The following is a 12,494-nucleotide window of genomic DNA, read 5'->3' as shown; positions in this document are numbered from 1 at the left end:
CTCCTGCGATCAAACACTGTTGTCACACTCTAACCACAGAAGCTCTGCCTGTGGACAATACACACCTGAAAAAATTAGGGAAAATAAAAACAATTTGAAAATCAAACGATATAAATCAAACCAATAAAAGCAAACTCCAATCGCTCTCATAACTATTGTGCGTGCTTCCTTACTACGGTGTTTTAATCAGTTTAAAAGGCTTCATTTAAATGCCTCCCTTGTGTGTCACAACACCCAACCTCACCCACCCACAGGATGAGAGAGCAGCTGGAGAGGGCATTTAAATCATGACATAAAGGAAATACACATATTGTTTCATAAAATTATGTTGGAAAATACTGTCTTAAATTCCCAAACAGCAGTAGAAACTGAAATACTGTTCTATAATAGCAAATAGCACAAACATATAATCAGATTAGTATTTTTCTTTTTCCTCTGAAAATGTTTTCAGTGAGATTGAGAATCAAAATTAATTAATTAAAACACTTTCAAAGTTTATATTGTTTTATATGAAATACAGTGTGAGCAAAAGCTTTAATTATATATCAATTTGCCATATGAGAAGTCATATGGCATGCAGACATGAGACAAGAGTCATATGGCATAATCTGTATAATCTGAAAATCTGTATTAAAAATCAAATAAATTATAATTTTATTCTAATTTTATCCTATAATAAGTGGATGAAATTCATCGCATTTAATTATCAGAACCGTAAAGTGAAGTGAATTCTGTGCAGTGGAGGGTACTTACTCTGCCTGCTGGCGGTGATGCTGAGTATGTGAGCAGATCTAGTCGCTGACTACTGATTTAAGCAGCACATACTTGATGGGGAAGTAAGCCAAGGAAGGTTAGGTAGTTGCATTAATAAGCCTCCCTCATGACACCAAATTAGCTAATTTCTAACACCACTTCTCCTTTTCAGTGTTGAGATCTTGAGATCTTAAAAAAAAAAGCAGACATGCATTAATATAGCACAGGTTAAAAATGTTGATATAGGATAGATGTTATTCTATCTATGTAATCAAATGCTGAGGTGAGACTGTTGTGAAATCAGAAAAAAGGAAATAAAAATACAAATAAGTTCCTGCAACCTGAGGTGTTAAACAACACCCACAACTGTTGGAACGCCCTGACTGAAAATATAACTTCAAACATCACTAAAACCACAATGTGCGTATTCTAAACCATGGCTGGGTTTTTCTTTCACCAGTAAGCTGAGCCAGCCCTGTAAACTGTTACTGTTAGTGACTTTAAACAAGGTTGCACTTGTGCCCTCAAGCCAGTCCATTGATATTATTGTTTGTCCTGTGATATCCAACAAAAGACTCTCATCACTATCTGTTACATCGGTTTATCCTGTTCAGTGCTGCAGGGGGCTGCAGTGGCAGTCACATGCACTGGGTCACTGGATTTAGTTTCCAATTAAACTGTCCTGCATTTCTGTATATGTGTAACAGGAAACACATGTCAACATGCACCACTGCACAGAGATGCCTTATTCTTTGCCCTCATGAGGAAATCAAACAGGTTTTTGTGAAATCTCGATATCTGGACAGAGGCATTTCTGTAGCTATAGTGCAAGTGCAAAGCTCATATTTGATATTCAGTTTAATAAAACGTTGTTTTATGTTTGCTGCTCCTTTTCCAGTATGTTACCATTAATGTGAGATCAAATCAGATGAAAGAATCAATATGATCATGAACCTTTACAGAGCAAAGAACTACAGTAGACACCATCCTGCTACTCTGTATACATGCATACAGACAGGTGACATTAAAGGAAAAACCGGTACAGGCCTGAATGCTTGACCCCTACAGTGAGGAGACCTGGTGACTCTGATATGCTGTGCTATGTACGTATCTATATATATGGAAACATGTTCTTGCCAGCTTCCTTTGTTGTTTTAATGATTTCAGGCTCCTCTGAATTATACAGCAAAGATGTCAGCATTTCAGACTTATGGAAAATGTGCATAAAAGACTCAGAAAACCTGCAAAAGAGACCTCACAGCTTGCTAAACATTTCCAAGAGTCGGTCTATGAGGGTAGACTTTAAAGGTGCAGTGTGTAGAATTTAGTGGTATCTAGCGGATGCTAGACTTGGCAGAAATGGAATATACTATTCATAAATATGTTTTCATTAGTGTATAATCACCTGAAACTAAGAATCATGTTTTTGTTACCTTAGAATGAGCCCTTTATATCCACATAGGGAGCGGATCCTCTTCCACAGAGCCCACCATGTTGCACTGTCAGGTTTTTACAGTAGCTCAGAACGGACAAACTAAACACTGGCTCTAGAGAAGGGCTTTCACGTTTTTTGTGAATTTTAGACAGGGACAAGGGTTGGAAGGGCAGAAAATAGCACCATCTACTGTGCCATAGGTCAAAAAATATTCCTAAACCCTAATCTTAGTGGACATTATAGAAATTACATTTCCAGGCACTTTGGTATTGGAGACAGTGTTCAGCTTTGGTGGACGCAATTTAGGTACAAGCACTCAGAGAAACTCAACCTCTCTTTTATGACAAAGGGAACACAGCCTGGCCTCCATGAGTAGCCTGTTCTGCCTGTGATGGCCTGTGTCTATGTCCAGGCTGGGTCCACTCAGTCTGTAGCTGTATTGTCAGCCTTTTCCTTGGTTTTCAATCGGTCATGATGGTCATAGGGCTGGCCGATATGGACAAAATCAAATATAACAATATTTTTGACCAAATACCTCGATATCGATATTACGGCAATATTGTAGGGATGATGATTGGTGCTTTCACAAAATATTTACACAATGAGATTTTTGATAAATAATCATCTGTAATGTGGATATAATGACTAAGTGGGTAAAAACAAATAATAGAACAGCTAGAACAGTCTGGTAAGGGGAATCACATCAACAAGGGGAATCACATCAACCTGCTACATGATGCACATTTCCTAATTTGGACATCACTCCCAGAGTTGGGGGTGTTTACCAGAGGGACTCTCCATAAGCTGTTGTTCTCCTTCTCTTTTCAACAAAGTTAGGTCGTAAAAAACAGGCAATAAGTGCAAAGCAGTAATTGCCTTCGAAGTTCTTCCCTACATGTTACATGGTGTGCTGTCTCTGTGTTATGGATGTATAAATAGGTAGAGGTCTGTCTGCAATGAGGCGATGAGTAAAGTTTTATCTCAGCAGTCAGCGCAGTTGTCTATGATCTTGGAGACTCCAGTTCAAGATCCGGTGTGGGGACCTCCTTTGTAAGGTAGTTTATTCATTAACACTTATTGTAACACTTTAATTTTCTAAAATTAAAAGCGTAAAAAAAAAACAACAAAAAAGAACAGGATTTTTAAGCCTCTGTCCACTTTTATTCAAATACAGATACAAATATAAATAATTTTGCTGCCTCAACAAATACAGATACAAATACAAATACTTGGATCTCTGCAGATCCCAACTGTGTATATCACCTGCGCTGGTAGACTATATAGTCTTTAACCTCTTACGGAGGATAACAAAAGCTTTAAAATCCAGTGGTTTAGTCTGCCTCCCTGTAGTACCACCTCCTGTAATCCTACAGGAGTCGCTGCTCTTCAACAAATGCCTCCGAGCAACAGTGTGTCTTCATTGTATAGAATCTGGCTTCTGCCTTTTTCCTCAACTTTTTTTTCCACCACTCAGACTGCTGCTGTTATTTCGGCAAAGAGAAAGGAAGTAGCGACAGGCTAGCTGGTTAGCCGGTCTGAAACCGCTCAGGCTGGCTGGGGAAGAATGGACTTTTGAGCCTCTTCTTTTTTATCCCGGAGGCTGCTCTTCTTTGTTAAGTCAACACGTATAAGTAAGCTACAGTTTTTTCGTCGGTTGGTTTTTATTTTCTTTCAGCAGCGGTTTCAAACCTTCAAAAAATGACTCAACTCTGAGCTTTTTGTCTGTTCAAGGGGGACTCCGACGCTTGTTAGCCTGCGTGATACAAAGTCAGTCTCATCAAAAAAAAAAAAAAGGAGCAAGAGACGGAAAAGCTGCGAGCTGACTCTCTTTTATTAGTTTTATCCGTCGGTTGAATCGCGGGGAATGCAGTTAAGGATTACACCAAGACAATGAGAAAAACAGCCGGGAAAGGTACGTTAAATACTGCTGCTTGTGCCATTTTTTGCTTTGTATGAGCTTCTTATTAAGAGCAAAAGTTGACAAGGAAACTTCATGAATTTTCTCAGATATGTTTGCCTATTGTTGTCGAAGGATAGCTCTCTTTTATGGCTACCAGGCACTGCATTGTCAGAGCTGTTAATAGGAAGTTGTTTTGAAGTAGCTAGTCTTTGAATATCAACGCCTCGTTAACCGTTTAAACGTTAGCATTAACACTGTTAAAAGTACTTTTTTTGACGTCTGATTCCCAAAACTGGAGCTGCTAGCTAACTTCCACACCTGGCTGACTGTAATGATAATACTTGTAGGTGATAACAGCATGTCTGTTTGGACAGTGACACATAGTTGTATCCAGTGTGCCAATGAGCTGAGAATGTAGGCTGACTTGTTGCAGTGCAATTTGTCCCCAGGCCTGGCGCATAATGTGACTAACCTACATGTCAGTGGGCTGCTGATTTGTGTGAGTCAACAAGGCTTACTTAGATTTCAGGAAAAAAAGGAGAAAAAAAAAAGCTCCACAGTGTTGAGTTTAGTGCAGACTGCTGAGTCCTTGATAGAAAACCAACCAGAATTGTCCAGATGGAGTGACTGAAGCTTTCCATAATTACCAGTGTATCATAACTGTTATTATGTGCATTGAAAGGGCCAAAATTTATGGCTGAGTTCAGCCATGATTGCCAGTGATAGCTGAGGGGATAAAACACAGTAAATAATATAGCAACATACCTATAGTGCTGGGAGTTATATTGGTACAGTATTGTTATTGTGTGGTGATGTAGGTGTTGTCTGGGACCTTTAAATGTCATAACTTTTTTTCTAGACTTGAAGGCTGCATTTCAATTAACTGACTACTACTGAACTTAATTGTCTGTCTGGCTGAGTAATATGAACAGTATCACTTCCTCTACCTACCTCTCCTGTCATTGCACACTCATATTAATACTGCCCTCCACTGATTTACATCAGCAATCGTGTGAAAATACTGTCACCTTGTAAATTTATGGTGGTTAACTGTAACTAGTAGGTATGGGAGATATGGTTAAACTCTATTTGTAAGGATATTTTACAGTGTCCATTTTGATTAGCAAGTATGTGTTGTTCAACATAATGAACTGTGTTACACTACTGTGAATTACATCAGACCAAACTCTTCACATGTGTAAAGCTAAAACCATAGTAACTAATTTTGTTAGTTTTTAATTTTGGCTAGCTTAGAAACATTGATTTTGACAACAGACATTTCTAGAGTGATGACAGGAGATCATATTCTATCGGAAATTGATAAATGATATATTAAATGATAATATTATACCCCGTAGTTTCAATATATTCACACTATCAGTATCCTGCAGCTCCAGATCTACTGGTTGGACTTTACTGGGTCAGTAAAAGGGGTTTTTGTAGCTCTAATGTTGTGTGGGCTTTATAAATGCTTATGCTTAGCGTTAGCCAAAGTCTAGGTTTGAAGTGGCTTCTCCCATACAGGAGCACATCAGCCAAACCTTAACATAGTCTTCCACACAAGCTGCAGGACCAAGCTCTAATATCATGACTAACGTCTGGATGGTGGAAAAAGTAACCATACATAGGAACATTAAATTACGCACATATGTACTGCAATTGGAAGTCCCTCCCATACTCTGTTTCCCTCTTTCCATTTCTCTGATTTACTCTGGTTTGAACGCTGTTGCTTTTCCAGTGGCCTAATTAACAAGCAATTTCCTCATGGTAAAATATGCACTTCCATCTGTGTGTTGTGACCTAAGCCTTCAGGAATGGCTTGAAATTAGCTTAAAGATTAAGGGCAGAAAATTATAAATATCAGCTGCTGAAGGGTTAAAGATGTCAGTAACACTGCAAAACAGAAGGCATCAACCTTCCTCTAGTGAGTGGAATCAACTTATCCCATTTAATTGTATTTTCAGTTTAGTTTGATTTAGTTTTCTGAGCAAATGGCTATTTTTAATTTGGATTTCATTTATTATATATTTTTTTATGTTTTCATTTATTTAACTTTTACATGTGCTAGTTATTTCTTTACCACTCCATGAATAAATAATCATGCAAAAAAACCATAACAAAACAGTCAGTGGCCACTTTTCATCAGATGTTTTTGGATTTAAAAAAGCACACCACGGTTCATAATTGAATTACAAAGCTTTCTGAGTAGAATGTAAATACAAGTGACATCTTATTAATGAGACAACTCATTAAAGAGATATCTCATTAAAAAGAGGATCGCAACAAGGCAGCATTTAAATTCAGCCTTTACGATCAAATTCTTAAAGTGAAATTGAACAGAATTTAGATTATATTTGTAATCTATGCCACATATGTTTGACCTTGCATGTTTATTATTTATATCAAATAATGTATTGTCAGTTATAATGCTATTAAATATAATCTTTACAACTGTCATAAAATAATTGTGTTGAAATACTGTATGTAATCAGTGACAGTAAAATTGACCATCTACTCCAGTTGTAAAGGGAAGTTGAGCTTTGGTTGGTGTGTGTGTGTAAACCTGTGTTTAAGGTCTTTCAGCTACTCTGCACTGTGGATCATCATCAGCACATTATGTCATATTAGAAATCTAATCAACATCCCGATCCCTCAGAGAAAGCTCCAGAGTCAACTACCTATCGAGAAATTTAAAAAGAAAGAGCAGAGATGTAACTGATTACGTACATAAATCAGATATGAACACATAATGCTTTCTGATTGTGTGGAGAATTAGAATTTTTATTAACAAAATAATCCTTTTTTTACTCACTGAACAGATGTCAAGCAGAAAACACTTAAATTTATGTTGCAGTACAGCCTGTTCTGTCCCATAACCTCCTCAAAGTGCTTCTTAACACTCAGGCAGTTCACAGAATGTCTCTGCCATTTTTGAAAGAAAAGGGGCCATATGGTCCCCTGCTAATGGTTGGTACTCAGCAAGCCCTGCTGCAGAGCTGACAGGGGTTGAGGACAAGAAGGGGGAGGGGGAAAGAAGACCAATTACATCTCCAGCTCAGCCTTGAGTTGTAATTGGTCTACACATCCTGGCGGATGCAATTGTGTGAAACTGTGGATGAAAAGATAATTGCCTCAATCATAGCTGTGCCAATATTTCTCAGATGTCTCTCAGGAGACTTGAGGAGCAGCTCAAGGTTTTCCTCTCACCAGGTTTTTATATTAAGCTTTTATTCTTTTTTTATTCGTTGATTTGTTCTTTATTTGTCATCTTTTAGGTGTCTTGTGGTTAGCCACATAGAAGCACTTTATTCTTAGCTGATGTCTGGAGAGGTGTGAAAGCTATTTTTGCATTGCAGATAGCAAAAGGCACTTTGTGGGAGTTGCAGTGTGTTGTGTCAACAACTCTGTCTATCTTATCTTATGTGTTCATGGTCAAATTTGAGGGTTGACAACTATCTGGTTTTCACAACTGTTAAGTTTGGAAAATTAGGTCAATTGGTGGCTGTAGAATATGGTATATATTGGTATTGCAACCACATTAGCATTTTAGTGTGGTTTCAGCCTGGTGTGAGTTTGCAAAACCAGAAGTTTGTGCAGGTCGGCTGACTTTCCTCTATTTCAAATGATTATGAAAACACAAAAACAGGTGCAAAAACATGCTGTTGTCTGTTTGTCAACTCCGAGACTTAAAGTTGTAGAAGTGACGGATTGGGGTTGTGTTGTGTTTTGTAAGCCTGCTCATGTTAGTCCAGTATTAGGCTATTCTTAGGTAGGTGTGTGTGTGTGTGTGTGTTTTTTTTTTGAATATTTTGCTTCAGAATCTGAGTAATGTAGGTCATTGACAGAACAAGGACAGAAGAACAGGTTGAGCTGTGCTCTGGCAGCACAGTGATTTCTAATTAGTCCCTTAGCAGCATGCGTTGTCTCTATGTGCAGCTGGTGTACTGGGCTAAGATGATGTAGGTTATCTGTGGCATGACTCAGACACTGCAGTGACACTGCATGGTCCTGCAAAACAGCCTTAGTAGGTAGGAAATTAGGTTAACTCAAAACACATCTTATCAATGGTGTTTTATCCAAGTGAAAGACAAACTTAAATTAATATGAGAGGTTATTATTATTATTATTATTGTTGTTGTTATTGTTATAATTATTATATGGTAATAGTTTTTGTGTGTGGAGTAAAAGAAAGAGTTTACATATATAGTTCTGTAAATGTTGAAAAACAAATCTTAACCACATGTCAGCTTGAGTTACATGGGGTATAGTGAAGGGCTCATTGCCAAGGGCTTGGCAAGAAAAGTCAGACATGTAGAGGCTTGCTTTTGTTTTTTCTATTTACCAGTGTGCTCATCAGGAAGACGTCTGTATCACTGTTACTTACACTGCTGCTTAAGAACACTAGGATAGGCTGGGTTAGGTTTTATGCTGAATCCAAGATCGCATATCACTCAGCCGTTAAAAGAGTTTCATCCCCATATCTCCTCATCACAGAAGTTGACAGCTGATTTGAATAGATTTCTGATGGGTCAAAATTGGATGATTCCCATCAGTGTTACACTCAGTAAAACAAGCTGGTTAGATGTATGAACACAGAGGAAGGGATGAATTGAAAAAAGGTCAGGGAGGAGAAATGGGCCACCAGTATGTGTACATATGTGTGTGTGTGTGTGCTTTTGTGTACATGTACAGTGCAGTAAGTGCTTAGTCCAATAATGTTACAGGAATGCTGCAGGGTCCACCTTTCTTTGGAGAAAGACACAGAGAAAAAATACCCTTGCACTCTGCGGAAAGCTGCTAACCGAGCTTTTCAGTGTGTAATTGCTATTGAGGTTGGGTGATGTCTAACAAATTGGCATATGACGATGTCCACAGTGAAACGTCGCAATGGACGATGACATTGTAGTTCAGTATGACTGTAATGGCAGTGGCTTTCAGTGGGTTCAGGAGGGGGTAGCAACTCAACCTCGGGGGAGGAATTGGAGGGTGGGCGTTATGATTCCGTAAAAAACGCCAACCCACCATCACTGGTCAGGACGGAGTTATTTACGGTTAATGCCATATGAGCAGCGCTGGGCTGGCCATACCAAATTGGTGTGTGTGTGGTAGTGTGTGTGTGTGTGTGGCAGGGTGCATGGCTTTTAAATCACGTTGTTATGAGGGTAGAGGGCTCAGTGGTCAATGACTGTCAGCCATCGGCGATGGCGGCCCAACCCTAATTGCTATGACCTGCTGTAGTGTTTTTTTACAGACCGGACCAGATGGAGAAATCAAGCAAAGGAAAGTGAATGAGCGAGCAAAGCAGTAGACACGGAGAGGCAAAGAGAGGGAGATTGGTATGGTTTTAAAGTCATCAATTCCACAAACTCCTTGGTAACTTGGCTCTTTCAATGTGGCAAGCTGAATTTATAGGCTTTATAAATAGTCGCAGCTGTAATGATAGGGTAAAAGTGAGGAAAAGGCAGACCGACTGTTTAGGGATGGCCTACTTTCAGTGCATTTGTTTGTTGTGCCTTCACTCATCCATCATTGCAGGCTTCAAACACATCAGGTCAAGATGATTGGGATCAAAGTTTGATTGCGATCATTATGATTATACCAAATCTGCAAGTTTAGATTGTGATTATAGGCACAGTTATAAACCAAGCAAAGGTTTACAAAAATATACAAGTCAAGAATTTTCCACAGTGAAGTGCAAAGTGGTCTGTCAGCGTCATGGAAGACAAAACGTAACCACTTTTAGGCAGCCACAGCACTATGATTTTATTTGACATGTATGTTCAAATCTACATATTGAATCTTTTTGTGTCGTCACTCAGTGTTTTTGTCAGTAACCCTCACCAGTGTTTGCACTACCTGGCTTTCATTACGCTCAAATGTTTGAGTTGTAAATAATTGTGGGATACCAACAATAACCCAGTTTTTACTATCTGTTCTACATGTAGTCGCCAGCTCCGATTTTCAAAAATCCCCTACTTGTCTCCCCGTTGATTCTAGTGGCTGGTGAACTCATTATGGATTTAAGCTTTTCACCTCCTTGCCTGTTCATGTTACAAGGATACTTTCTTTTTCGACATTAGGTGGTATGAGTTATTGACTGATAGTGATAGTCATAAATGGGCTTCAGCTCAGGCAGTGACTCCTGTGGTTGGAGATCTCCCCGTGAGCCTGCAGCTTGTCGGCCAAAAATGAGCAGCAGCCTCACTGGGCCACCAAACAAAAACATTTTCAGCCACAATAACATACCAGGTTTTTTATTACCCTCCACAATAGAATATGACGTCTTTTGCATGTTTGTGTTTGATTTTCTTCTTAGGCCCATCTTAAAACTGCTTTGTTTGTTGAAATGTAGTTTTGTTCCACGCATCAATGTCAGTACCGGTCAACAACTCATGCAAACTGTGCTTAAAGCTTGTATTTCAAGTCCGACAAATTGTGCTGGAATCTTTCTGTTACTCGCTACCAACCCCCTTTGCTGGAGCGTTTACCCTCAGGAAGATGTCTGTGTGTGTGTGTGTGTGTGTACAGATTGACTAGTTGATGGCTGCGGTGAGTGCTATAACCTCCCCCTCCATCCTCTCTGCGGTCACTGATCCTGTCCCTTGGCTCAGGATTATGGGCAGAGAGAGGGCAGACCCTGAGGCTCTGCTGGCTGTTAAGCCTCATTTATACTCCCAAGGGGACGCGTATGCGGACATCTGCGGACACCATGGACACATGGTAGTTCCGTTTTGTAGTACTTCCTGGAGTCCACTTGGAGGACACGGTCCACATGTGCAAGAGATTGGCGACTATTGATTGTAGCGTAGTGGCCGTGCATTCGCAACAAATTAGAAGTACGTAGATGTCCACACAGAGCCTACATGTACACCCTCTGATGACGAAATTTACATCACGTGGACACTAGCTGATGCAGAACACCAGCTTTACGCTGCACTGTAGTCCAACTCTGAGGGTGACTGTCAAAATCTAATCATCAGACATGTCTAATGAGGGCCAAACAGATATGCCGTATTAAGTCTATGTGTATTATTGTTTAACTAAGTCTATCATAATGACATCCCTGTTAGGTCGGAAACAGAAACTAGCCATGACAGCATTTTGTAAATATTTTGTCTATTTTCTAACATACTGCCTCCAAAAAGAAAATTCAAAACAACCCTCATCGACCTCCAGGATTTTCCCTCGTTTTTTTGAGACAAAGGTGGCAGAGTTTGGAGAACGTGCGTGGTGCAGCTTACGCAGTTTGTGCGTGTCTTGCGCTGTGAAGTGGGGGGAAAAAATCACGATTTGACAGATGAAAGTGTCCAAAAACATTAAAAAATAAAGATTGTGACAAATGATGGTGTTTATTTTGCTTATCACCCGATTTGACACTATCACGATACCTGGGTGCTGATCCAATTCAGAATCAACTCTCGATTCAAAACCGATTCTCGATTGAATGAATTGAAAAGGGGGCACAAATTTTCAGTCTCTTGCTCCAGTATACTGTGCACCAAACCATTCGCTGGTGTCCTTAGTCCACTGAAATAAAATATTATACAATTATTAATGAATTAGTTAATTTGAAGGCATCTTATGGTCTCCTGCTTGCATGAGAATAACAAAATGAGGGTAAGGTGGAGTGCTCTGCTTTGTTGTTATTAACGTTATGTCTGCAGCAGTGGAGAGTAGCCTCTCTGCTGCATCGTTAGCTCCGGGGAAAGACATCGCTGTCTAACACGCTGAGCGGCTGTGGGGTTTTTGAGGTGAAACAGACTGAGCACTGAGTTATTTTCTTCACCTCAGAGTCAGTTTAAGTTGTTTAATGTTGCAGTGTGTGTTGATCAGCTGGTCTCGTTTGTTGGAGTTTGCTGCTCCCCTCCGTTAACGTTAGTCTCTGAGTGATGGCGCAGAAAGTTCACACTATACTTCACGTTCGTCTCACTATTATTATTTAGTCATTAAATGAAGCTTGCAACTGCTGCCTTTTTTGAAGATGAATTACAAGATAACTCTAGCGTGTGTGCGCTGTAAAATGTCCGGGTGCTGCACTGCGCTGGCAGATGAGTTCCTCCTTTTTCGTTCCATAAACATCACATCCCGGAATTTTCAACAAAGGAGGCGGCCAGTAATATAAAGGCGGCCCTACTTTGAGTTAGATAGGCAGGGAAAACCCTGACCTCATCTCACCTTCTTTATCTGTCACTATAGCCAAACTACAGAAGTCACACAATGGCTGGCTGTTTGTTCCTCAGTTGGTATTTGTATTTTAGGTAGTCTCAGTACACACAAAAATATTCCAGTAGTTATGTACTTTCTGAAAAACATGAACTCCCTATGTTGGAAATAAAAATGCACAGAATATTTGTACTTTCCGTGTAACGGCCAGGGAAATTTAGGTTCATGCTAATATCCCTTTTT

At 39.6% G+C, this 12,494-nt stretch overlaps 1 protein-coding gene across 5 annotated transcripts in view; it reads left to right on the top strand.

Moving 5' to 3' along the window:
- The first annotated feature begins 3,520 nt into the window (after positions 1-3,520).
- LOC122988537 (unconventional myosin-IXa) overlaps positions 3,521-12,494 on the top strand; it is a 62,356-nt gene continuing 53,382 nt past the window's right edge. For 2 of the 5 annotated variants that reach the window (XM_044360898.1, XM_044360899.1), the window contains exon 1: positions 3,521-4,100. The gene's annotated coding sequence lies outside the window, so the exon portion shown is untranslated. The remainder of the gene's footprint in view (positions 4,101-12,494) is intronic. The other 3 variants (XM_044360900.1, XM_044360896.1, XM_044360897.1) reach the window with 3 other exon arrangements.

This window comes from Thunnus albacares, chromosome 9 (genome assembly GCF_914725855.1).
Source record: "Thunnus albacares chromosome 9, fThuAlb1.1, whole genome shotgun sequence".
NCBI lineage: Eukaryota > Metazoa > Chordata > Actinopteri > Scombriformes > Scombridae > Thunnus > Thunnus albacares.
The sequence above is the reverse complement of the archived record's forward strand: the minus strand, read 5'-3'. Positions and strand labels throughout refer to the sequence as shown.